Here is a 26,856-nt window from a genome sequence, read left to right on the forward strand (position 1 = left end):
TATAGAATCAGGTTTATCTTCTGAAGAAGGCTCAGTTACTTGGGCTGAAACTTAAGTAAAGGTTGGTTTCATTACCGTAATCGAGGCTGATAGTTTCTTATATTAATTGTGCTAGCACTGGCAACAGAAAGGTGCAGCTGAGAAGCGAGGTGTTTGATTGCGATCCGTCGATCACTTGCAGTGAGAGTGTCTGCACGTTCCAGCACTGCTGGAGTCTCAGCTGTGTGCGGCCGGCCAGCCGGCGGGAGATGGGACAGATTGGGGCGACCTCGGAGCGACGGTGACAGCCGCCTCGGCCAACGGCTCGCCGTGCTTTTGTTCACTGGCAGGCCTCGGTAGACATTCTACCAGCGCCTACGAACATCTCCGATCCTCTTGTTTTCCGCCAAAATAAACTCAATGACAGCTTTCTGCTTGGAACGCGCCTCCTTTACTGACGACATTTTGAAGGATAGGTGTAGCGCTGCCACCCATCGGAACCCCATGAAAGTATAGGGGCCGAAGCTGGAATATTCCTCGTTGCCGCAAAACAGATTCCTCATTTTTTCAACCTACATTGGCCGAGAATAAAAAGCTCTGCACGACTTATTCGCCGTCCCTTGTACAGTGGAGACTCGATTAACCGTCATCTTCCGTCGTGACTGTTGAGCGAATAGACGGATAACAGAAACACTGTATTCCTCCAAAACATAACCTCAATCAATTATTTTATGTATAGACACATATCACTCTCACAGTAATGTAATAATATTTCGGAGCGAAAACAAATTAAACACGATTGTAATAGCAAATAAAACTATTTATTACATGATAAAAAAACATCCGTACAGTAGCTACAAAAGTTGCAAAATACGTAATGTACGGTACTGTACTGTACTATAAACTTACAGGTGAAATAGTTTATATAGCTTGGAAATAGTCGGTCAATTTATTTTGCCCTTTTGATGTTCGAGCTTTCACCGCGGCAATTACAGAGCTATCGGCGCTGAGTTTTTCTCCACTGATATCAAGTTGGCGAATGCCATGACGAAATTTAAACTTGTCGAGCCATCCGATACTCGCTTGTAACAGACGAGTTTGTTGTTCATTTCAACAGCCTTGGCCATTATTATAGGCCCTGAAAGTGGAATCCCCTGACTTCTTGCTCGTATAAACCGTCGGTACATTGCAGTGTCCAATTCATTATATTTTGCAGGTTTCATTGTCTTTCTTGTTCGCACATCTCCATCCATGCTCTGCATTGTTGACACATGTTGTTCTATTTTATCAGCATCACGTTTTATGTCGTTAAACTGTTGTTCTACCAATACCATAAATCAGCGCTACACTTGTCGCAGTTTCGCCCTTTCTTAAGCGCTTTATAATTTCAAGTTTTTGATTCAGTCCTAAAACAACACGTGTACGTTTTTCACACATTTTATCGAGTCACTGTATCACAGACACCTGCACTAACTACGGTAGTGTAAAATATTTGTCAATAAAGCTTATTCGAGTGGAAAACACGTAACACGGCACAGCCCGCTGGATACACTGCGACAATTACAGCCTTCTCGCCACAACTGGAAACCGATCCAGTGGTGGTTGTTGACTCACAAGTGGGCAGATATGGGAAAACTGAAACACGTAACTGTTTCGAAACAAATGAGACAGTACAATATAATGTTTTGAAACGCTGTTTCGAAACAATGAAACAGTTCGTGTTTCGGAATTGTATAGGCCCACACATTACATCATATTGAGTGTCTATTGTACAAATATTGCCATACAAACACAAATAAGGTGCGAGAGATGCCAATAATATCACCGAAAGTATGAAAATTTCACTCAGGTGTCTTGGCAGTCTCTTATTTCATACAGGAAATGCGCTGTTTTCGTGTTATGTGACTTTCATATTTTCAATTGGCTGGGGTCAGAGTTTGTATGTTTGACATAACAGATTTTGCCAAATTCGTTTCCCTGTATTCTAGTGCCTGATGTTGATAGGTTTCATGAGTGATGATCTGTATGTGCTCTTCAAGAGGTATATCGTAGAATATAATTTATTGAGATAGCATTCTGGGAAGCGAGGCACTGAATTAACATTTGTGAGTGTGCCACTCACACTTTTCTTACTCACAGTTAAATTTTCCATTGTTTGCGGTATGTTTCCTTTAAGTATAAAATCCAAACTAAAATTTAAAACAATTCATACGGTGTAATGCCTTTGTGGTACCTGTATCATGGCACATCTGGCTCTACACCACTTACAATTCTTGCTAAGGAAGTTTGTTTGATGTACAGGTATATGGACTTCCCTCAAGTACTCACAGCAAGCAGGTATATTATCATTTTATTACATACTTCCCCAGGAAATCAGAGATAAAGTTAAGTTTCTGTCGAAATGCTTTTTTTATCACAGCATCTGAAAGGCAAAAACAAAAGTATCAAAGTACTGTTGTTGGTTTGCCTGAGAATTATCTATGATACACAAGTATTAAGATGGCTATATTGTGTAATAAGCAAACATAGCACATTTACAACACACAAACATATACATACATAAATCAGATAATTATTCTCGAACACATAAATACACTAAAATAAATTAAACTCACTGAATGGTGAGCAAATACGGAATTGTCTTCTGTGTGCAACAAATCTGAGAAAAATGTTCTTATAAGGTAGCTACATCTAAGATTTAGTGGACTAAACAAAATCCAGTCAAATACAAATTCAGTGGATATTTGCCAGAGAAGAACAAAGTGATCTGAATTTTTACTGTTTCATTTCTGTATAGATCTACTTCACCTATTCTAAGTTGTAGTTGAGAAACATCGTTTTTGATACTTTTTCGCTTGAAAGACGGGATAGTCTGTCTGTTATTGCTTGCCCCCACTTTGAAAATATACGCTGACATGGAACAGAGGTGGCCATAATACAAAGACGTAGCTTCATTACTTCAAACAGCGTAGTAAACAACACACGATTTTCTTTCCACCACAGCAATGGATCTTGTGATTCGTGTACCAGTGGCATCTTCATACATTTATCAAGCTCGACTGTAATTGCAGCACGTGTATGTTATAAGAGATGTGTAATTTAACTGAATGTTTTTCACGCTTTTATTATTTTGAATGCGAATAATGCGCGTTATTCTATTGTTGGTGTTTATAAAGCAGATATTACGCCATTTCGGAATAGGGCAGTCAATTAGAAATGAAGCTTTATTTTCGGAAACCTTAAGCTTCGTGCTGTTGTGTGTCAAAAAGATTTCGACACACTTGAAAGTGTTTCATGAAGTGAGATGTTAAATGTGTTTCAGTACCTGTACCGAGCCCGAATCCCGTCCGACACAAGAGCAGAATGAAACGTCACTGTTTCGACACAATTAGTCCGTTCCAAGCACAAGTGGACTGAAGCAGTGTTATTTTGAAACAGCGATACAGTTTCTTTGTGCTCGAGATCGAATCTGGTCCCGGTATCCGAGACGGAGCGGTATGAAACGCCACTGTTTCGAAACAGTGAAACACAGCCGTTTCGAAACACTGAGACAGTTCCACGTATCGATACACTGTATCGAAACATAGAAGCCGCCCGAATTGGCCGTGCGGTTAAAGGCGCTGCAGTCTGGAACCGCAAGACCGCTACGGTCGCAGGTTCGAATCCTGCCTCGGGCATGGATGTTTGTGATGTCCTTAGGTTAGTTAGGTTTAACTAGTTCCAAGTTCTAGGGGACTAATGACCTCAGCAGTTGAGTCCCATAGTGCTCAGAGCCATTTGAAACATAGAAACAGTGGCCAAGTCTACAAGTGGGACAAAGGCAAGAAAAGGGGGAGATGTGTGAACACGTCAGCTGAAGGTCATATTTTATGTACCATTCTACGGCGGGCGGGTACACTCACTTCCCACTAAAGTAGAGTAGATAAACAAAGCGAATGCGTCACTGCACCTTAGAGCATTCTGTTATTACAGTACCTGTATTATTATGCTGTTACAGCAGTGAAGGTTTACAGAAACTGACGGCTTAAAGAGTGACGGTTAATCGAGTTTTTACCGAACACGTGTCGATTACTCTCCCTCCGAGGTAACATGCTGTGTCCTCCGTAGCAAGAAACTGTCAGTGCGGCCACAAATTTTATTTTACCGCATGCGACCTCTACTTTGGTTAATGAATTTTGATATGGTGCTGCTGCAGATCTACATCTACATCTACACTCTGCAAATCACATTTAAGTGCCTGGCAGAGGGTTCATCGAACTGTCTTCACAATTCTCTATTATTCGAATCTCGTATAGCGCGCGGAAAGAAAGAACACCTATATCTCTCCGAACGAGCTCTGATTTCCCTTATTTTATCAAAAAATGGTTCAAATGGCTCTGAGTACTATGGGACTTAACATCTGCGGTCATCAGTCCCCTAGAACTTAGAAGTACTTAAACCTAACTAACCTAAGGACATCACACACATCCATGCCCGAGGCAGGATTCGAACCTGCGACCGTAGCAGTCGCGCGGTTCCGGACTAAGCGCCTAGAACCGCGAGACCACCGCGGCCGGCCCTTATTTTATCGTGGTGATCGCTTCTCCCTATGTAGGTTGGTGTCAACAAAATATTTTCGCATTCGGAGGAGAAAGTTGGTTATTGGAATTTAGGGAGAAGATTGCGTCGCAACGAAAAACGCCTTTCTTTTACTGATGTCCAGCCCAAATCCTGTATCATTTCTGTGACACTCTCTCCCATATTTCGCGATAATACAAAACGTGCTGCGTTTCTTTGAACTTTTTCGATGTACTCCGTCAGTCCTATCTGGTAAGGATCCCACACCGCGCAGCAATATTCTAAGATGATGGCTCTGAGCAGTATCCGACTTAACTTCTGAGGTCATCAGTCGCCTAGAACTTAGAACTAATTAAACCTAACCAACCTAAGGACATCACACACATCGATGCCCGAGGCAGGATTCGAACCTGCTACCGTAGCGGTCGCGCGGTTCCGGACTGAAGCGCCTAGAACCGCTCGGCCACAACGGCCGTCGCAGTATTCTAAAAGAGGACGGACAAGCATAGTATAGGCAGTCTTAGTACGTCTGTTACATTTTCTAAGTCTCCTGCCAATAAAACGCAGTCTGGTTAGCCTTCCCCACAACATTTTCGATGTGTTCCTTCCAATTTAAATTGTTCCTAATTGCAGTAGCCGACCGGAGTGGCCGAGCGGTTCTAGGCGCTTCAGTCCGGAACCGCGCGACCGCTACGGTCGCAGGTTCAAATCCTGCCTCGGGCGTGGATGTGTGTGATGTTCTTAGGTTAGTTAGGTTTAACTACTTCTAAGTTCTAGGGGCCTGATGACCTCAGATGTTAAGTCCCATAGTGCTCAGAGCCATTTGAACCATCTGAATTGCAGTATCTAGGTATTTAGCTGAATTTACGGCTTTTAGATTAGACTGATTTATCGTGTACCCGAACTTTAACGAATTCCTCTTAGCACTCATGTGGCTGACCTCCTACTTTTAGTTATTTATGCTCAACTGCCAATTTTCGCACCATTCAAATATATTTTCTGAATCGTTTTCCAATTTGTTTTGATCTTTTGATGACTTTATTAGTCGATAAACGACAGCGACATCTGCAAGCAACCGAAGACGGCTGCTCAGATTGTCACCCATTTCGTTTATATAGATAAGGAACAGCAAAGGGCCTATAACACTAGCTTGGGGAACGGCAGAAATCACCTCTGTTTTACTCGATGACTTATCGTCAATTACTACGAACTGTGACCTCTCTCACAGGAAATCGCAAATCCAGTCACATAACTGAGACGATATTCCACAAGCACGCAATTTCGCTACGAGCCGCTTGTGTGGTACAGTGTCAAAAGCCTTCCGGAAATCCAGGAATACGGAATCGATCTGAAATCCCTTGTCAGTAGCACTCAGCACTTCATGCGAATAAAGAGCTAGTGCCTGTTTCACAGGAACGTTTTGTCAACCCGTGTTGACTGTGTGTCAATAGACAGTTTTCTTCTAGGTAATTCATAATGTTTGAAGACTATATTTGTTCCAAAATCCTGCTGTATATCGACGTTAACGATATAGGCCTGTAATTTAGTGGATTACTCCTACTACCTTTCTTGAATATTGGTGTGACCTGTGCAACTTTCCAGCCTTTGCGTACGGATCTTTCGCCGAGCGAGCCTTGGGCTTACCTGATTTGACCATACAAGAAACGTCAACGTTCGACGGAGACCTGCAGTTGCACCCATCTCAGAAAAACTGTTGGTAAGCAGGTCAAGATGAGACGGACAAGTGATGCGTAGTAAAGCAGACTCGGTGGCAAGAACGGCTATGCACCTGCACGTAAATGGCAAGGTCAACAAATATCACATCCGCGTCGGTGTCTCAATCCATGGCTTTCAGCATGTCAGGTGGGAAGTTTGTGACTCGGGTTCGGCTGGACTGACGTTTTCGTAATCAATGCTGCTTGACACAGAGGGCTTAATTATGTTCGAGTGAGCTCATTACGCTTGATCTCAGGGTATGATCCAAAATTCTACAACATATCGCCGGCCGGTGTGGCCGAGCGGTTCTAGGCGCTTCATTCTGGAACCGCGCGACCACTACGGTCGCAGGTTCAAATCCTACCTCGGGCATGGATGTGTGTGATGTTCTTAGGTTAGTTAGGTTTAAGTAATTCTAAGTTGTAGGGGACTGATGACCTCAGATGTTAAGTCCCATAGTGCTCAGAGCTATTTGAATTACGAGAAGCAGTCCTTTCCAGTTTGCTACGACCATGATTTATGGCGCAAAACAGGCGACTTTGAAAGCCCTTTCTTTTACTTTTGCGCCAAATAACAATTATTTGCTAAATAAAGTTGCTGGGATGCAAACTTGGAAATACTGGACAAACAGTTCGTGCATTTTAGCCGTTTCAGCGCCAAAAAATGGAAACAGCTTTTTCTGCATTACTTTATATTTGAATATGTATTGGTCATGGCTTCAACGCCGAGAAAAAAAAGAAGGGAATGGTGGAAAACTTAAAAGAAGTGGCAGTAAAGCAGAAAAAATTATGAAACTTACTGGCAGATAAAAACTGTGTGCCGGACCGAAACTCGAATTCGGGACCTTTGCCTTTCGCGGGCGAGTGCTCTAGTTTGGAAGGTGGGAGACGAGGTACTGGCAGAAGTAAGGCTGTGAGGACGGGGCGTGAGTCGTCTTTGGGTAGCTCACATGTCATATAGGTCTATTTCTTTGTGTTTGGCGTTCGTGTGAATCAAGGAAGTCGAGTGATTGTCAAAAAATGGACGAAAAAGAATTTCGTGTGCTGATTAAACATTGCTTTATGAAAGGCAAAGCGCCTCAGGAGACTAGAGATAAGCTAGGTAAACGCCGGCACGGTAGCTCAGCGTGTCCGGTCAGAGGGTTAGCTGCCCTCTGTAATAAAAAAACTGAGTTAATCGACCAACAACGAACTTAAACGGACGTCTTATGACGTCCGCCCCGAGCAGATGCAACGAACGAAAACGAACAAAATGAGATTAAAAATAAATAATAATAATAATAATAATAATAATGGTAGAGCGCTTGCCCACGAAAGGCAAAGGTCCCGAGTTCGAGTCTCGGTCCGGCACACAGTTTTAATCTGCCAGGAAGCTTCATATCAGTGCACACTCCGCTGGACAGTAAAAATCTCATTCTAGAAAAAAGTGATTTAAAGGACGCGAGATCAAGAAGGGCAATGTAAATGGTATTAGCGACAGATACAAATACGAGGACGTAGTGGGGGTGGACGCCATGCATCTTTTCACGTGTAAATGCACCATAATCACAACGTCTGGATTCAGAAGATTATGTATGGCATGTGACGGGCAGCGCATAGTTTTTTTTATTCTTTCTCTATTTGTTACAAAGTGCTTTTCTCAGAGACACCCCTATAGGTATTTCAGGGATTGTTCGGCCGCCGTTTGCTAACGTGTATTTTTTTCTTTATTATGTTTTCGATTCTGTGGGGGCTTTCGAGCAGACGCAGGTACATTTCAAGTGTTGTGTAGGCGCGTGCTAGAAACAGAATTGCTAACACTGCCAGTTGCGATCTTTCCTATTTTGAAAGGCGCAGTCAGAGTGACCAACTGCCAACGCTTCATCTGTCACCTGTTACCGTAGACAGGTCCCTGTAAGACACTACTTTTTATGAATGATTTCTATCTATAGGCTAGCCTCACATTTCATTCTGGACTAGCCCGGACATACTAAAAGAAGCGAGAGGCGTCTTCAGTTTGTGTAGGTAGAGAGACAAGTTTAATAAAATATTTTACTTTACTTACAATTTACATTTCATGACTAAATGCACTAGTATTTTTCTATTATGCTTCGACAGGTGATGAATGCAGTATTAAGTTCTAATGGTAAAAACATATGTTTTTTTTTTCCTTCACTTGTACTGTGAAATCTTCCTTCGTGCCATATTTAATGATTCCAGGTCAACGGGAGATACCCTGTAGGTTTTGGTGAGTCATTTGCGTCTACCAAACTATTTGACGTAAATGTCTGTGACTTTTCATTCCATTCATTATCAAGCATAAATTTTTTACATCGCAAAGGGACCACAGAAATTTGTATGTGACGTATATTTCAACATGATATGCCTACCTTTTCCAACGAAAAAGGGTTCTTAACAGTCGACAGACAGAGAGACTGACAAATTTCATATCTAGCTACTTGATGCGCTCTGTAACTTGGATCTCTTCCTCGCATGTTACGTTTGGTGTGAACTAGTGTCGGGTAGACTTCGCAGCTGCCATCTATCGGTCGCTCAACAAAACAACTGCGCAGTTGCGCGGCCTCACCGACAGGCAGCAGAATTCACCGAACAGGGTTTTTACGTTACGTTTTGAAATATTCATTGAGGCGGGATAATTACATGTGTTTCCAGCACAGATTGTTGGATCACGGATGTGCTGTTTTTAGTACGATGTATAACAAAGAACAGATTTTGTTTCCTCGCCATTAATTACTAATAGTGCTGGAATCACCAGCGGAAAAATTCCACTAGTTCGATTCTTTTCCCCGCTACAGCTGGGGATATGCTGCTCGTATAAAACGAACTCGATATATCAGTAAACTCTTGACAGTTTACTCGTATCTGTTTACTTCTATACATTTATATACTTTGACACGCACAAACAACAAATAGGTATCGTACGCATAGTATAAGGTTAGCACAAAATCGTTTGATTTACATTTTTTTCTGGATTATTTGCTCATCGATCGCCATGCTTTTGAAAACGCTCCGCTTATGATTTGTTTCTTAAAAGAGTAAAAATATTATTAGCGGTATTTTACTGAGTTCTCAGTCTTCCCGGTTTTACATAATTTTTTGCAATCATTTTGAATTCTCGTCAGTTATGTTATGACTTTTTCTAGTCCATTTTTAGCTGAATTTGAAGGCATTTTTACTATATTTCGACCGTGACTGTCTCAAGCAATATGTAAAGGATTTTTTCCTTTCTTTTTTTCTTTTTTATAAATTGCACTACAGAACTGTTTGTGATCGTGTCTCCAAGTCACTGCTGTGTTAGTGACAATTTGTGAACAGTGACCTGGAGAGGCACGGAAATGGAGGTACCCATGCGCATCAGTACGAGATTGCCACACCAGAAGAAAAAGATGACCACATCATTCACTAAAAGACTATGTAACATATGTATGGCATTATTTTAAAGTTGTTTTTGTAATGCCATTTAGTTTGAAGATGAGGTTTAACCGTCGAAACATGTCGCTAAATAAATAAGTATTCCAATAGTTGACGAAGTTTGTGACTGGTAGCGGTAATTTATAAAAAAACCTTTACATACCATTTTTAATTACTGCATTACCATTTGGTACATATTTGTATAGACGTGAACTGTCCATATTGTAGAGACAGGGGGTTATAAAGTATTATTGGCGAAAAAAATGTCAAGTAAAAACATAGTTTCGTGACCCTAGAACCCTTGTCATGTTCTTACTACGTCAGCTAAAACGACATTAACGTCTCAAACCAGATATTACAGTCATATTTTACGCGCAAAAATATGGTAAATTTGAACCTCTGGATCTAGGTGTGGAATATCATACCGAAAAAAATTTCGAAGTTCCCCGAGAATATCATCTGAAGAACATACGGTAAAAATTTCGACGATCTGCCACGAACAGAAATTACAGAAGTGGTCAACCCCACAACTGGTACTTTGCTTACCCGGAAATCATCGGGGTTTTCCCAGGTACCGTCCACGAAAAAATGGCGCTTTTACAAAGTGCTCAAGCACACCCTGGACTACACCTAGCGCAAAAGAACCGACCGATTTGCTGACTTTGCCTGGGCTAAGGGAAGTGTGTAACATTTAAATTTTGACCGTGTGCTGTAATATAGCTACCAGTATACCCGATCTTCCGCTAGATTTTTAAATGGTCGCTAGGCCAAGGGATATCCAAAAGAGATCGCTTAAATACTGTTTACTGGATAACCGGTTTCAACACACTAAAGGTGCCATCATCGGATCTGAACGTCGATTATCATGTATAAACCATTTGGATATAACGATACATGAGGCAGACCAGCTGAAGTAAAATCATTATCACAATATCAGCTGGTCTGCCTCATGTATCGTTATATCCAAATGGTTTATAAATGATAATCGACGTTCAGATCCGATGATGGCACCTTTAGTGTGTTGAAACTGGTTATCCAGTATACAATACTGAAGGAATGCCGGACATTTGCCACGCCGGAATTCCGCCACGCTTGCCCCTTCGCCAGGTAGCTTCTTGAGTAGCGATCCCTCAGGTAAGGGACGGCCTTCCTCGTACTTCTGTCCGCTTTCAAACCGCCGTCTCCACATCTTACTCGATACAACCAGTATGTAAGGGACCTTCTTCTTCGACATCTTGGCCAAATACAGAGCTTCTTTTCCGAAATCGAAATATTTATATCTTTTGGGAAACGAAAGCAATACCGACGATAATGTCAGTAGTAATTATTTCTGCCAAGTATATATATGGTGAGTCACCTAACGTTACCGCTGGATATATTTCGTAAACCACATCAAATACTAACGAGCCGATTCCACAGACCGAACGTGAGGAGAGGGGCTAGTGTAATTGTTTAATACAAACCATACAAAAATGCACGGAAGTATGTTTTTTAACACAAACATACGTTTTTTTAAATGGAACCCCGTTAGTTTTGTTAGCACATCTGAACTTACAAACAAATACGTAATCAGTGCCGTTTGTTGCATTGTAAAATGTTAATTACATCCGGAGGTATTGTAACCTAAAGTTGACGCTTGAGTACCACTCCTCCGCTGTTCGATCGTGTGTATCGGAGAGCACAGAATTACGTAGGGATCCAAAGGGAACGGCGATGGACCTTAGGTACAGAAGAGACTGGAACAGCACATTATGTCCACATCCTAACACGTTTTTATTGGTCTTTTTCACTGACCCACATGTACATTACCATGAGGGGTGAGGTACACGTACACACGTGGTTTCCGTTTTAAATTACGGAGTGGAATAGAGTGTGTCCCGACATGTCAGGCCAATAGATGTTCAATATGGTGGCCATCATTTGCTGCACACAGTTGCAGTCTCTGGCGTAATGAATGTCGTACACGCCGCAGTACATCTGGTGTAATGTCGCCGCAGGCTGCCACAATACGTTGTTTCATATCCTCTGGGGTTGTAGGCACATCACGGTACACATTCTCCTTTAACGTGCCCCACAGAAAGAAGTCCAGAGGTGTAAGATCAGGAGAACGGGCTGGCCAATTTATGCGTCCTCCACGTCCTATGAAACGCCCGTCGAACATCCTGTCAAGGGTCAGCCTAGTGTTAATTGCGGAATGTGCAGGTGCACCAGCATGCTGATACCACATACGTCGACGCGTTTCCAGTGGGACATTTTCGAGCAACGTTGGCAGATCATTCTGTAGAAACGCGACGTATGTTGCAGTGCTCTGCGATACACACGATCGAACAGCGGAGGAGTGGTACTCAAGCGTCAACTTTAGGTTACAATGTCTCCGGATGTAATTAACATTTTACAATGCAACAAACGGCACTGATTACGTATTTGTTTATATGTTCAGATGTGCTAACAAAACTAACGGGGTTCCATTTAAAAAAACGTATGCTTGTGTTAAAAAACATACTTCCGAGCATTTTTTTATGGTTTGTATTAACCAATTACACTAGCCCCTCTCCTCACGTTCGGTCTGTGGAATCGATTCGTCATTGTGCCTAATTTAAATACTACAACTGCATGCATAAAAGACGATAAGGAAAGAAGAAATGGGTATGTGAATGTGTGAAAAAAAGAATGACATACTCCATATTAATTTACACTCTAAAATGCGATATCCCTTGCGGCGAAACATTAGTTAATAAGGTGTAGCGGGACAGTGTTCAAAAAATGACTGAAAATGCGTTCAGTAGATAGAGATAAGAACATCTATGACTGACATGTCATCCAAAGTCGACGTACAATTTTAAAATGTTATAAATAAGGAAATGAAGTAATACAGAATGCTACGCTTGTAACGTACATTGTTGTTCTACATTCTTTAGCTCTGGTATTTACAGGGTCACGGAGAAAGCATCCTAGGTTTTGGAGGGAAAAGCCGTAATTGTAATGATCTGCACTGCAACAGAAAAAAGAAGCACAACTTAAGGAAAAATAATGTAATGTTTGTTCCAACTCACAAGCGACACTGAAGCAGATAGTTCCTGTGACTTAGTATGGACAGAGGTTGTATTCGACAACCGGAATAAATTAATAACTGGCTCCTTTTACCGACCCCCTGTCTCAGATGAAACAGTTGCTGAACAGTTCAAAGAAAACTTGAGTCTCACCACAAACAGGTACGCTACTCATACAATTATAGTTGGCAGTGACTTCAATCTACCTTCCGTATGTTGACAAAAATACATCTTCTGACCCTATTGTAGATAGAAAATAACTTCCGTAACTGTTCTAAACGCTTTTTTAAAAATTATTTTGAACAATCGGTTCACGAGGCCATTCAAATTGTAAATGGTTACGAAAACACACATGACCCCTTAGCCACAAATAATCCTGAGAATCACGACGGATACAGGGATTAGTGAACACGCAGTCGTAGAGAGGCTCAATTCCATAACAAAGAAATTCACCAAAACTAAACGCGAAATATATCTATTTATAAAAGCAGCTAAAAATTCGGGTGACGTCTTTCTAAGAGATAGTCTCCAATCCTTCCAAACTATGTAAATGAAGACCATATGTAGCTTAAGTTCAAAGAAATAGTATCAACAGCACTCGAGATATTCATACCAAATAAATTAATAAGAGATGGAACTGATCCCCCATGGTATACAAAACAGGACAGAAAGCTGTAGCAGGAGCACCGCAAAAGGCACGTATAATTTAGACAAATGCAAAATCTCCAAGATTGGCGATGTTTTACTGAGCCTCGAAATTTGGTACGTATTTCAATGCGAGATGCATTTAATAGTTTCCACAACGAAACTCTCTCTAGAAATGTGGCGGTATTTAAGCGATCTTTGCTTTCGGATTATTTCTACACGATGCACTGTGTGTTCACTGCAGAATATCCAAAAGACTTCAGCCTTTATGTCTGCGATCAATAGAGCCTGACATACCCTGAAAAATCGCATTTTCGTTCACGGATTGTCGGCACATATTGGTAACGTGCATTGTCATGCATGGACCTATTAATACGTATTAGTAAAACGCCTGATGCCAGTTGCAGGGCAGGACAACGAAAGTTCTATTTTCAATATTTTGCGAAATTATTGATCGAATTTAAAATGCTGTCATAATCTGCGGCTTACGGCGTATAACAGTACACGAAGAATTTAACACGCCAAGTTCGTATTACAGTTATAAACTGTTTTTGCCTTGAGCGTGACTGATCCCTCGCAAATGCCCCGAGTCTCTTCGTCCAGCAGAGTCAGCATAGGATAAAGTGGCCGATGCGCAATGACCAATTTTCGTCGTTACTTCGGAAAGGGAGGCCAACAAGCGTTTGTCAGTTTTCGGCCAGTCGGTGCTTACAGAATCGAGGTGCAGTCCTTCTCAAACGATTTTACAGAACTTCTGAAAAAATTATTTTTGCTTTACTTAGAGTTTCATGTGTCACGTTTATGATGGTGCGCTCATAATTTCGTTAATGCTCATTGTTGTTGTTGTGGTCTTCAGTCCTGAGACTGGTTTGGTGCATCTCTCCATGCTACTCTATCCTGTGCAAGCTTCTTCATCTCCCAGTACCTACTGCAACCTACATCCTTCTGAATCTGTTTAGTGTATTCATCTCTTGGTCTCCCTCTACGATTTTCACCCTCCACGCTGCCCTCCAATACTAAATTGGTGATCCCTTGATGCCTCAAAACATGTCCTACCAACCGATCCCTTCTTCTAGTCAAGTTGTGCCACAAACTTCTCTTCTCCCCAATCCTATTCAATACTTCCTCATTAGTTACGTGGTCTACCCATCTAATCTTCAGCATTCTTCTGTAGCACCACATTTTGAAAGCTTCTATTCTCTTCTTGTCCAAACTACACTCCTGGAAATTGAAATAAGAACACCATGAATTCATTGTCCCAGGAAGGGGAAACTTTATTGACACATTCCTGGGGTCAGATAAATCACATGATCACACTGACAGAACCACAGGCACATAGACACAGGCAACAGAGCATGCACAATGTCGGCACTAGTACAGTGTATATCCACCTTTCGCAGCAATGCAGGCTGCTATTCTCCCATGGAGACGATCGTAGAGATGCTGGATGTAGTCCTGTGGAACGGCTTGCCATGCCATTTCCACCTGGCGCCTCAGTTGGACCAGCGTTCGTGCTGGACGTGCAGACCGCGTGAGACGACGCTTCATCCAGTCCCAAACATGCTCAATGGGGGACAGATCCGGAGATCTTGCTGGCCAGGGTAGTTGACTTACACCTTCTAGAGCACGTTGGGTGGCACGGGATACATGCGGACGTGCATTGTCCTGTTGGAACAGCAAGTTCCCTTGCCGGTCTAGGAATGGTAGAACGATGGGTTCGATGACGGTTTGGATGTACCGTGCACTATTCAGTGTCCCATCGACGATCACCAGTGGTGTACGGCCAGTGTAGGAGATCGCTCCCCACACCATGATGCCGGGTGTTGGCCCTGTGTGCCTCGGTCGTATGCAGTCCTGATTGTGGCGCTCACCTGCACGGCGCCAAACACGCATACGACCATTATTGGCACCAAGGCAGAAGCGACTCTCATCGCTGAAGACAACAAGTCTCCATTCGTCCCTCCATTCACGCCTGTCGCGACACCACTGGAGGCGGGCTGCACGATGTTGGGGCGTGAGCGGAAGACGGCCTAACGGTGTGCGGGACCGTAGCCCAGCTTCATGGAGACGGTTGCGAATGGTCCTCGCCGATACCTCAGGAGCAACAGTGTCCCTAATTTGCTGGGAAGTGGCGGTGCGGTCCCCTACGGCACTGCGTAGGATCCTACGGTCTTGGCGTGCATCCGTGCGTCGCTGCGGTCCGGTCCCAGGTCGACGGGCACGTGCACCTTCCGCCGACCACTGGCGACAACATCGATGTACTGTGGAGACCTCACGCCCCACGTGTTGAGCAATTCGGCGGTACGTCCACCCGGCCTCCTGCATGCCCACTATACGCCCTCGCTCAAAGTCCGTCAACTGCACATACGGTTCACGTCCACGCTGTCGCGGCATGCTACCAGTGTTAAAGACTGCGATGGAGCTCCGTATGCCACGGCAAACTGGCTGACACTGACGGCGGCGGTGCACAAATGCTGCGCAGCTAGCGCCATTCGACGGCCAACACCGCGGTTCCTGGTGTGTCCGCTGTGCCGTGCGTGTGATCATTGCTTGTACAGCCCTCTCGCAGTGTCCGGAGCAAGTATGGTGGGTCTGACACACCGGTGTCAATGTGTTCTTTTTTCCATTTCCAGGAGTGTATTTATTGTCCCTGTTTCACTTCCATACATGGCTACACTACATACGAATACTTTCAGAAATGACTTCCTGACACTTGAATCAATACTGAATGTTAACAAATTTCTCTTCTTCAGAAACGCTTTCCTTGCCAATGCCATCCTACATTTTATATCCTCTCTACTTCGACCATCATCAGTTATTTTGCTCCCCAAATAGCAAAACTCCTTTACTACTTTAAGTGCCTCATTTCCTAATCTAATACCCTCAGCATCACCCGACTTAATTAGACTACATTCCATTATCCTTGTTTTGCTTTTGTTGATGTTCATCTTATACCCTCCTTTCAAGACACTGTCCATTCCATTCAACTGCTCTTCCAAGTCCTTTGCTGTCTCTGACAGAATTACAATGTCATCGGCGAACCTCAAAGTTCCTATTTCTTCTCCATGAATTTTAATACCTACTCCGAATTTTTCTTTTGTTTCCTTTACTGCTTGCTCAATATACAGATTGAACAACATCGGGGAGAGGCTACAACCCTGTCTTACTCCCTTCCCAACCACTGCTTCCCTGTCATGTCCCTCGACTCTTATAACTGCCATCTGGTTTCTGTACAAATTGTAAATAGCCTTTTGCTCCCTGAATTTTACCCCTGCCACCTTCAGAATTTGAAAGAGAGTATTCCAGTCAACATTGTCAAAAGCTTTCTCTAAGTCTACAAATGCTAGAAACGTAGGTTTGCCTTTCCTTAATCTATCTTCTAAGATAAGTCGTAAGGTCAGTATTGCCTCACGTGTTCCAGTGTTTCTAAGGAATCCAAACTGATCTTCCCCGAGGTTGGCTTCTACTAGTTTTTCCATTCGTCTGTAAAGAATTCGTGTTAGTATTTTGCAGCTGTGACTTATTAAACTGATAGTTCGGTAATTTTCACATCTGTCAACACCTGCTTTCTTTGGGATTGGAATTATTATATTCTTCTTGAAGTCCGAGGGTATTTCGCCTGTTTCATACATCTTGCTCCCTGATGGTAGAGTTTTGTCAGGACTGGCTCTCCCAAGGCCGTCAGTAGTTCCAATGGAATGTTGTCTACTCCGGGGGCCTTGTTTCGACTCAGGTCTTTCAGTGCTCTGTCAAACTCTTCACGCAGTATCATATCTCCCATTTCATCTTCATCTACATCCTCTTCCATTTCCATAATATTGTCCTCAAGTACATCGCCCTTGTATAGACCCTCTATATACTCCTTCCACCTTTCTGCTTTCCCTTCTTTGCTTAGAACTGGGTTTCCATCTGAGCTCTTGATATTCATACAAGTGGTTCTCTTATCTCCAAAGGTCTCTTTAATTTTCCTGTAGGCAGTATCTATCTACATCCTTACATTTGTCCTCTAGCCATCCCTGCTTAGCCATTTTGCACTTCCTGTCGATCTCATTTTTGAGACGTTGTATTCCTTTTTGCCTGCTTCATTTACTGCATTTTTGTATTTTCTCCTTTCATCAATTAAATTCAATATTTCTTCTGTTACCCAAGGATTTCTACTAGCCCTCGTCTTTTTACCTACTTGATCCTCTGCTGCCTTCGCTACTTCGTCCCTCAAAGCTACCCATTCTTCTTCTACTGTATTTCTTTCCCCCATTCCTGTCAATTGTTCCCTTATGCTCTCCCTGAAGCTCTGTACAACCTCTGGTTCTTTCAGTTTATCCAGGTCCCATCTCCTTAAATTCCCACCTTTTTGCAGTTTCTTCAGTTTTAATCTATAGGTCATAACCAATAGATTGTGGTCTGAGTCCGCATCTGCCCCTGGAAATGTCTTACAATTTAAAACCTGGTTCCTAAATGTCTGTCTTACCATTATATAATCTATTTGATACCTTTTAGTATCTCCAGGGTTCTTCCATGTATACAACCTTCTTTCATGATTCTTAAACCAAGTGTTAGCTATGATTATGTTGTGCTCTGTGCAAAATTCTACCAGGCGGCTTCCTCTTTCATTTCTGTCCCCCAATCCATATTCACCTGCTATGTTTCCTTCTCTCCCTTTTCCTACACTCGAATTCCAGTCACCCATGACTATTAAATTTTAGTCTCCCTTCACAATCTGAATAATTTCTTTTATTTCATCATACATTTCTTCAATTTCTTCGTCATCTGCAGAGCTAGTTGGCATATAAACTTGTACTACTGTAGTAGGTGTGGGCTTCGTATCTATCTTGTCCACAATAATGCGTTCACTATGCTGTTTGTAGTAGCTTACCCGCATTCCTATTTTCCTATTCATTATTAAACCTACTCCTGCATTACCCCTATTTGATTTTGTGTTTATAACCCTGTAGTCACCTGACCAGAAGTCTTGTTCCTCCTGCCACCGAACTTCACTAATTCCCACAATATCTAACTTTAACCTATCCATTTCCCTTTTTAAATTTTCTAACCTACCTGCCCGATTAAGGGATCTGATATTCCACGCTCCGATCCGTAGAACGCCAGTTTTCTTTCTCCTGATAACGACATCCTCTTGAGTAGACCCCGCCCGGAGATCCGAATGGGGGACTATTTTACCTCCGGAATATTTTACCCAAGAGGACGCCATCATCATTTAATCATACAGTAAAGCTGCATGTCCTCGGGAAAAATTACGGCTGTAGTTTCCCCTTGCTTTCAACCGTTCACAGTACCAGCAGAGCAAGGCCGTTTTGATTAGTGTTACAAGGCCAGATCAGTCAATCATCCAGACTGTTGCCCCTGCAACTACTGAAAAGGCTGCTGCCCCTCTTCAGGAACCACACGTTTGTCTGGCCTCTCAACAGATACCCCTCCGTTGTGGTTGCACCTACGGTACGGCCATCTGTATCGCTGAGGCACGCAAGCCTCCCCACCAACGGCAAGGTCCATGGTTCATGGGGGGGGGGGGGGGGGGGGTTAATGGTCATAGTTATTGTGAAAAACTGTGCGACATTCGGAAAAAGTGTGCAGTGAAAAACAGATGTCGCTATGATTTTCCGTTTGGTGCATGTTACATAATACACTACTGGCCATTAAACTTGCTACACCACGAAGATGACGTGCTACAGACGCGAAACTTAACCGACAGGAAGAAGATGTTGTGATATGCAAATGATTAGCTTCGCAGAGCATTCACACAAGGTTGGCGCCGGTGGCGACACCTACAAGGTGCTGACATGAGGAAAGTTTCCGACCGATTTCTCATACACAAACAACAGTTGACCGGCGTTGCCTGGTGAAACGTTGCTGTGATGCCTCGTGTAAGGAGGAGAAATGCGTACCATCACGTTTCCGACTTTGATAAAGGTCATTTTGTAGCCTATCGCGATTGCGATTTATCGTATCACGACATTGCTGCTCGCGTTGGTCGAGATCCAATGACTGTTAGCAGAATATGGAATCGGTGGGTTCAGGAGGGTAATAAGTAACGCCGTGCTGGATCCCAACGGCCTCGTGAGATGACAGGCATCTTATCCGCACGGCTGTAACGGATCGTGCAGCCACGTCTCGATCCCTGAGTCAACAGATGGCGACGTTTGCAAGACAACAACCATCCGCACGAACAGTTCGACGACGTTTGCAGCAGCACGGACTATCAGCTCGGAGACCGTGGCTGCGGTTATCCTTGACGCTGCATCATAGACAGGAGCGCCTGCGATGGTGTACTCGACGACGAACCTGCATGCACGAATGGCAAAATGTCGTTTTTTCGGATGAATCCAGGTTCTGTTTACAGCATCATGATGGTCGCATCCGTGTTTGGCGACATCGCGGTGAACGCACATTGGAAGCGTGTATACGTCATCGCCATACTGGCGTATCACCCGGCGTGATGGTATGGGGTGCCATTGGTTACATGTCTTGGTCACCTCTTGTTCGCATTGACGGCACTTTGAACAGTGGACGTTACATTTGAGATGTGTTACGTTTCATGGCTCTACTCTTCATTCGATCCCTGCGAAACCCTACATTTCAGCGGGATAATGAACGACCGCATGTTATAGGTCCTGTACGGGTCTTTCTGGATACAGAAACTGTTCTACTGCTGCCCTGGCCAGCACATTCTCCAGATCTCTCACCAATTGAAATCGTCTGTTCAATGGTGGCCGAGCAACTGGCTCGTCACAATACGCCAGTCACTACTTTTTATGAACTGTGGTATCGTGTTGAAGCTGCATGGGCAGCTGTACCTGTACACGCCATCCGAGCTCTGTTTGACTCAATGCCGAGGCGTATCAAGGCCGTTATTACGGCCAGAGGTGGTTGTTCTGGGTACTGATTTCTCAGGATCTATGCACCCAAATTGCGTGAAAATGTAATCACATGTCAGTTCTAGTATAATATATTTTTCCAATGAATACCCGTTTATCATCTGCATTTCTTCTTGGTGTAGCAATTTTAATGTTCAAAATCTTCAAATGTGTGTGAAATCTTATGGGTCTTAACTGCTAAGGTCATCAGTCCCTAAGCTTACACACTACTTAACCTAAATTATCCTAAGGACAAACACACACCCGAGGGAGGACTCGAACCTCCGCCAGGACCAGCTGGCAATTTTAATGGCCAGTAGTGTATGTTGCTGCGTATGAAATTTAGCTAACATACTGAATTTGTATTTTCCGTCGGTTAGAGGTATCTATATGTGACCAATCTGGATCAAATTGTGCGGAAGCGCGCTGCTGCTACGGTCCGGTCGCAGGTTCGATTCCTGCCTCGGGCATGGATGTGTGTGATGTCCTTAGGTTAGTTAGGTTTAAGTAGTTCTAAGTTCTAGGGGACTGACGACCTCAGATGTTAAGTCCCACAGTGCTGAGAGCCATTTGAACCATTTTTAAGGGGGGTAGGACGTCACACGGGCCGACTTGGAGCAGGAGAGGCACCACAGGACATTTTAATTTCCAGTGTCTATACTTTTACAAATAAATTCATAAAACTTTGTCACCATCACCAGGAAGGATTCAGAATTCACACTCATAGTAGTGGAAGTTCGAAAACATAACGAAGTAATTTTTTTTGCATGCGAAATGTCATCATTTTTTTCCACCTACTAATGGCAGCATTTGTTGCTATAGGTACACTTTTCTTCATAAGTAAGAGAGATGGTTCGATGAATTTTGTACAGCATACAAACCATACTTAAAGGTGTATGAAACTCTAGAATTTTCCAAATCTATTAAAAACTGTGGTAAAAATTGAGGTAATTAACTACAAAATTTGTGTTTTTTCTAAACATGAAGTTTAAAATACAACGGATCATTCGTTTCTTCGTAAATTAAATAAATTGTAGAGTTTCATACACCTGTAAGTATGGTATGTATGCTGTGCAGAATTCAACGTAGAATCTCTCTAACCTATGAAGAAAAGTGTACCTATAGCAACAAATGCAGCCATTAGTAAGTGAAAAAAATGATGAAATTTCACACGGAAAAATTTTTTTTGTATGTTTTCGAACTTCCACTGCAATGAGTGTGAGTCCTGAATCCTTCCTGGTGATTCTGACAAAGTTTTATGAATTTATTTGTAAATTTATAGACACTGGAAATTAAAATGTCCTGTGGTGCCTCTCCTGCTCCAAGTCGGCCCGTTTGACGTCCTACCCCCCTTAAATTGCTTCAGGCAAATGCTGGGATGGTTCTTTTGAAAGGGCATGGCCGACTTCCTTTCCCATCCTTCCCCAATCTGATGGGACCAATGCCATCACTGTTTGGTCCACACCCCCAAAGCAAACAACCGAGGTGAAAAACTACCTTTTGCTTAAAATGAAGCGCAGATTAGGCAGACTTTATTCATTCAGAGTTCCATAATGCACTTAGGGACATGCAACAAAACTTAAGCTTACTTTCATACCATTCTTCAACTTCTTCTGAGTTGCACACTTAAAGTGAAATATGTGTTCAGCTCATTTGTAAAGCAATGAGACATTTCAGGCGGTTTTGTACATAGGATTTCGATTGTTTTAAAGAGTCGTGGATTTACTCGATATGTCGGGCGCAGTCTGACGATGTGGTCCCAGGTTCTGAGTTTTGGGGATGCATTCTATTTCCAAAATGAGATTTTCACTCTACAGCGGAGTGTGCGCTGATATGAAACTTGCTGGCAGATTAAAACTGTGTGCCGGACCGAGACTCGAACTCGGGACCTTTGCCTTTCGCGGGCAAGTGCTCTACCAACTGAGCTACCCAAGTACGACTCACGCCCGTCCTCACAGCCTTTCTATTTGTTGCGGGTTTCTTTTGGAGTGTCATCAGATGGAACTCATCGCGAACTGTTCTCGAGTATGTTCAGAGTCTTCACACACGCATGTGAAATAATGGCGGTCCCTTTGGGCAAAATAGGCACGGGAATGAGAGGGTGCCTCGTATTTCTTCTCTTTTGGTGTTTACTGCTGGTGCTGCTCCATTGACTGCCTTGTTGTTACCAGTTCAGAATGAGATACCCAGGTTTTGTCAACAGGCAGACCTCTCCATTGCCCTTAAACTTTGTGAAGAAAACGGACGTCAACTTTGCGTAATTTGAATTATTTAAATCCAAAAGGACCCGTTTTACTTTCAAAAGTTTCCGAAAACAAAACAGCAATAATGTGCTTACTGTCTCTAAAGTAACTGAGGGTGGCCGCGATTAAATACTACAAAGTCAGTTAATACACTGAACTTTATAAAATTACTGGATTACTCCCTTTGTCTGAGAAGTTCCAGGACAGGACTTTTTAAAAAAAAAATAGAAAATTACTCTTACCAAATAATGATCCTAGCTTCTACCGAAGTACTCCCCTTGGCTATCTAGAGGGTGAAAAGTATTAAAACCGACAAACTCTGGGCAGTTGTAGGGCACATCAAAACAAATATTTTTTCCCTAATGTCATTTGTTCCTATGAGCAGTATTTAAACCGGTAGGGGAACTTTCTCTGGCGGCTAATTAATTAAACCAACAAACACTTTTCCATTTTTTATGACCAAGGGACAACAGATTAACACAACATAATATCAATTAAAGTAGATTTTCAAAAATGACACGTAAACAAAGGTTACACCGTCGGATCATGTTCTGTCTGACACGGGCAAAAACCCCAGGAGTACCCCGAATTGTTCCTGCTGCTGCTACTATCCGGGCAACCAGATCCTCTTCTGATGCAAACAGGAGTTGTGTAAACAAGGTCGCGCATCTCTCCCCACAAAATGAAGTCCAGAGGGGACATATCTGGGGATCGAGCAGGCCAGGGTACAGGACCACCTCTGCCAATCCACGTTTCTGGGAACCGTCGGTCCAGGAATCGACGCACACGACGACTGAAATGTGCCGGCGCCCCGTCATGTTGGAACCACATGCGTTGTCTTGTAGGGAGCGGGACGTCTTCCAGCAATTCTGGCAATGCTCTGGCGAGAAAATTGTAATAGTGCCTGCCGTTTAATGGCCTAGGTAGCAGATACGGCCCAATTAAACAGTCCCCAGCAACACCGACCCACACATTAACGAAGAACCGCACTTGACGAGCGCCAGTAACTGTGGCATGTGGGTTATCCTCACTCCAAACATGCGAATTGTGCATGTTGAAGACTCCATCACGCCCGAACGTTGCTTCATCGGTAAGCAACACAGGAACACAGAGGACGGAAATGTAGGTTCCATTTCACACTGTTCCAGGTACCACTGCGAAAACTGTGCTCTGGGTGGATAATCAACTGGTTCCAGGTTGTGGACACGCTGTATGTGAAATGGACGTAACAATTACTCCCGAAGGACTGTTGTTACATTCGTCTGATTCCTCCCCATGTTACGTGCAATTGCACGAGTGCTGATTGAAGGATCCCACTCCACATGTTGCAAGACAGCTTCCTCAAATTGCAGCGTTCTTACCGTGCGACGGCGTCCCTTTCCAGGTAATCTGCTAAATGACCCAGTCTCACACAGACGTCGGTACACAGCAGCAGAGGTCGTACGATGCGGGATACGGCGATTAGGATATTGTTGTTGATAAACCCGCTGTGCAGCTCGTCCGTTGTGGTGCGCTACGTAGTACGCACCGACCATATCAGTGTACTCACTGCAGGTCTATCGCTCCATTAGTAAACAGAGACAATGCACTACTACACTGGTGGACAGCAGTTGCCTACAACTGAAGAGCGTAATACGGCCTCTAACAACTGAAGAGCGTAATACGGCCTCTACCGGTTTAAATAATCCTCACAGGAAAAAATGGCATTAGCGAAAAGTATTTGTTTTGATGTCCCCTACAACCTACCAGAGTTTATATACATGAAGAAAATAACTGTTCTCGACAGAACAGAATACTGTTCATGACCGTGCAGCTTTTTCCTGGAATAAATGATGACTAACTGAATCCCTCAGCTGCAGACAGGTGTTGTTGATATACCTCGATGCGGACAGCTGAAAATGTGTGCCCAGCCCGGGACTCGAACCCGGGATCTCCTGCTTACATGGCAGACGCTCTATCCAACTGAGCCACCGAGGACACAGATGAATAGCCCGACTGCAGGGACTTATCCCTTGCACGCTTCCCGTGAGACTCATATTCCCAACTGTCCACAGTTCTACATATGTAATGTACCTTAGAGACGCTTCTTTCGAGAACGGTTATTGTCTTCATATATATATAGTTAAAGGCTACCCAGCCATTGACCTTCGTCTGTGTGAATGCGTACAGGTTGCCCAAACTGTTACGGGATTCGCCAAAGCGTGCGCGAGTAATGAGTGTATGGGCAAATGTCTATAAGGGACATTACATATATAGAACTGTGGACAGGTGGGAATGTGAGTCTCACGGGAAGCGTGCAAGGGATAAGTCCCTGCAGTCGCGCTATTCATCTGTGTCCTCGGTGGCTCAGATGGATAGAGCGTCTGCCATATAAGCAGGAGATTCCGGGTTCGAGTCCCGGTCGGGGCACACATTTTCAGCTGTCCGCATCGAGGTATATCAACTACACCTGTCGGCAGCTGAGGGTTTCAGTCAGTCATCATTTACTACCAGAGTTAGTCGGTTTAAATACTTTTCACCCTGTATACACAGTTGCCAATGCTTCAGGAGATCTTGAAAGCAGGAAAATCCTCAACTGCGATGCTTCTAAGTTCATTTGTCACAATCCGTTGGATGTCTGCGATATCTTTCCAGTCACCGTTTCACTCGCAGAAAAAATTTAAAAAAATCGGAAGTCGAGAGGTGAGGCGAATATGATGTATGTGGGATGGCAATAACAGAGTGTCTGGCCAGACACTCGGTAATGGATACATCGGTATGGGATCATCCATTGCCATGCACTAAGAACCACTCCTGAGGATGCCACAGATCAGGTCGGCGACGTCAAAATCCTTAAGTTTCCTTTAATTTACGCCTATGGTCGCAATTTTTTCTATTTACCAGATTACCGGTTTCGGTCTTTAATGACCATCATCAGATCCAGAATTCTGAATTCTTTTTACAGCAGCAACACCGATAGATGTTTACTGCAAGCTATATCCGTGGATAATAACAAGAGAATGTCGCAGTTTGTCAAATTGCTTGCCGCAAATGTTTCAAGCTTTGATGTAAAGTGTTTGGTTCACTGTTTCACCTGGAAGAACATACTCGCGGTGAACTAATTCTTTAGTATCAAAGAGTGCCATCAACATTGTCTTTGTTCTCGAACGTTGCCGTTTGACTTTCTTTGAGGCTTGTGATCCAGGAGCCTGCCATTCAGTCGTTCGACGCTCCTTGTGAGGGTTTTACTGGTACCACCAACTTTCATGCCGAGCAATAATCTTTGACAGAAATGTCGGGCCGTGTCTGCCTCTATCCAGTCTGTTAGTGTCTGAGGGACGAGTTTTGCGTCACACCTACATGTACGTGGATAACCTGGAATTCACACTTAAGTACCTGGCAGAACGTTCATCAAGCCACCTTCACAACGACGCTTTATTATTCCAACCTCGAAGCGCGCGTGGAAAAAAACGAATACCTATAAGTTTCCGTGCGAGCCCTAGTTTTCCTTACTTATGATCCCTTATGTATGTGGAGCGTGGAGAGCTGCATCAAACCAGTCTGAGGACTGAAGACCACAACAACAACAACATGTATGTCGGCGTCCACAAAATATTTTCGCATTCGGAGGAGAAAGTTGGTGACTGGAATTTAGTGAGAAGATTCCGCCACAACGAGAAACGCCTTTGTTTAAATTATCTATCTATCTATCTATCTATCTATATCCCAATCCCGCTCCAGCTACTGCCGGGTCTGGGTGCTGACGAGTCCTCTCCACTTGGCTCGGTCCTCCCACCACTTGCTGCCAGGTCACACCTCTCCTTTCAACAGATATTCTCACTCCCATTTCCCACCGTGTTCTTGGGCGCCCTCTAGGTCTTTTCCCATCCATCTTTAGTTCTTCCATAATTTTGGGGAGTCTCTGCCCACACATCCTCTTAACATGCCCATACCATCTTAATCTCTTTCTTTCAATTTCTTCTCTCATACTTTTTTGAGGTCCTTTCTAATCTCTACATTCCTTACTCTGTCCATTCTTGTTTTTCCCTTAACTGCTCTGAGAAATTTCATTTCCCCTGCTTGCAGTCTGCTCCAGTCCCTTTGTTTCATTGTCCATGTATCTCCACCATAGGTGACAATAGAGAAGTAATAATTCTTATACATCAGGAGTTTTGCTCTTTCTGAAACTTCATTATTCCAAATCAGATGTTTTATTGTTTGGTAGAAATTGCCTCCCTTCTGTAACCTCCTATTAATTTCGTTAGTTATCCTTCCATCCCTAGATATTTCACTCCCTAAATAAGTGAAACTTTCTACCACTTTGAGGGGTTCTCCATTCAAGGTAATATTTCCATTCATTCCTTTCTCTCTTCCAAATACCATTACTTCACTCTTATCTGTTTTA

General features: G+C 43.3%; 1 protein-coding gene and 2 non-coding genes across 3 annotated transcripts in view; 2 read left to right on the forward strand and 1 right to left on the reverse strand.

The window, feature by feature from the left end:
* Positions 1 to 26,856, forward strand: part of LOC124720242 — a 219,654-nt gene that overhangs the window by 113,153 nt on the left and 79,645 nt on the right. The gene's annotated exons all lie outside the window — the stretch shown is intronic.
* Trnat-ugu lies at positions 24,376 to 24,450 on the reverse strand. The gene has a single exon. It is a non-coding gene; the product is annotated as a tRNA-Thr (tRNA).
* Trnai-uau lies at positions 24,808 to 24,881 on the forward strand. Its single transcript has one exon. It is a non-coding gene; the product is annotated as a tRNA-Ile (tRNA).

Source organism: Schistocerca piceifrons, chromosome 11 (genome assembly GCF_021461385.2).
Source record: "Schistocerca piceifrons isolate TAMUIC-IGC-003096 chromosome 11, iqSchPice1.1, whole genome shotgun sequence".
In the NCBI taxonomy this organism is placed as follows: domain Eukaryota; kingdom Metazoa; phylum Arthropoda; class Insecta; order Orthoptera; family Acrididae; genus Schistocerca; species Schistocerca piceifrons.